This window comes from Salvelinus namaycush, chromosome 21 (genome assembly GCF_016432855.1).
Source record: "Salvelinus namaycush isolate Seneca chromosome 21, SaNama_1.0, whole genome shotgun sequence".
In the NCBI taxonomy this organism is placed as follows: domain Eukaryota; kingdom Metazoa; phylum Chordata; class Actinopteri; order Salmoniformes; family Salmonidae; genus Salvelinus; species Salvelinus namaycush.
This window is the reverse complement of record NC_052327.1, coordinates 30,556,384-30,557,861: the sequence shown is the minus strand read 5'-3', so window position 1 is coordinate 30,557,861 and position 1,478 is coordinate 30,556,384.

The window sequence follows — 1,478 nt, the reverse complement described above, 5'->3', positions numbered from 1 at the left end:
TTCAGGTGTCCCTTGTGTTAAATATCTGCCACAAGTTGGTAAAATAACTATTTTCACCATGATTTAACTTCTAAGTGGTTTGTCTGTGAAATCAGTAAATCGTGTTGTAACGCCTCATCACCAAAAGGTTCTTATCATGAGAGATGGGGAATAACATCACATTTCATAACGCTTTTATAACTACCTGCACTCTAGATCGCCAAATCACCTAATAGATGGTATGGACATATTTGTCTAGAACACATCTATCCGTCATAACATCAAAATTAAACATCTCTTCACAAAATATATTGTTCTCACACAGTATTATTTAACACTGTAAATCATACGAATTTATGGTTTTGGGTGGATTATTCCGTTAAGAGGCTCAACACCTACAGAACATATGTCATGCATTGAGCTCGGGCCGATTCCGTTGTGAGTTATCTGGCCCAAATGTATTACTTGGGGCTCGGGCCAACTGGGGCTACTCTCTGGCAGATGATTACACGGGCTGCTTTATATAAGTAACATTTCATTATTTATTTTTCCATATATTCTCATTGTTTCTGTGATCAAAAAATACAATTAACATTTAAATAAAATTCTTTAAGAGTCCTGTTTAAGTAGTATTTTGATACTTTGTGCAAGGCAATTGAAATCTTTGTGGATGGAGCCTCCCGAGTGGCGCAGTGGTCTAAGCCACTGCATCGCAGTGCAAACTGCGTTGCTACAGATGCTGTTTCGATACCCATGCCGGCCGCGACTGGGAGACCCACGAGGCGATGCACTATTGGCCCAGCGTCGTTAGAGGAGGGGATTTCCTTGTCCCATCGCGCTGTAGCGACTCCTGCATGCATGCTGACACGGTCACCAGGTGTTTCCTCTGACACAATTTTTTGGGGGGTGGATGGGTATAATTTGTATGCATAAAATGTATAATAGTAATATTTAAAATTACTAAATTGGGTAATTTTGTATACATTTAAATTTGCACCGGGCCGCGTCTGGGGGGATTCTGGAAAGATGTCGGCAGAATTCTGGTAGACGGAAACGGCGCAATGTACTTGGGCCTATTCTGGGCAGTCATTCATTTTGATTCCGGGCCGAGTCCGACACCCGATTCCGTGCCGATTCAATCAGTTCCGGCCCACCGGAAGAGGGCCGCTTTTGGGCCGATTCCTCATTGCTAGCTGAGCAGTGACTTGTATAAAATGTGATTGATTATCAATGTTCTATTTAATGAAATGGTAATAAAATACAGTGCTAGAGCCTCCCGGGTGGCGCAGTGGTCTAGGGCACTGCATCGCAGTGCTAACTGCGCCACCAGAGTCTCTGGGTTCGCGCCCAGGCTCTGTCGCAGCCGGCCGCGACCGAGAGGTCCGTGGGGCGACGCACAATTGGGCTAGCGTCGTCCGGGTTAGGGAGGGTTTGGCCGGTAGGGATATCCTTGTCTCATCACGCTCCAGCGACTCCTGTGGCGGGCCGGGCGCAGTGCG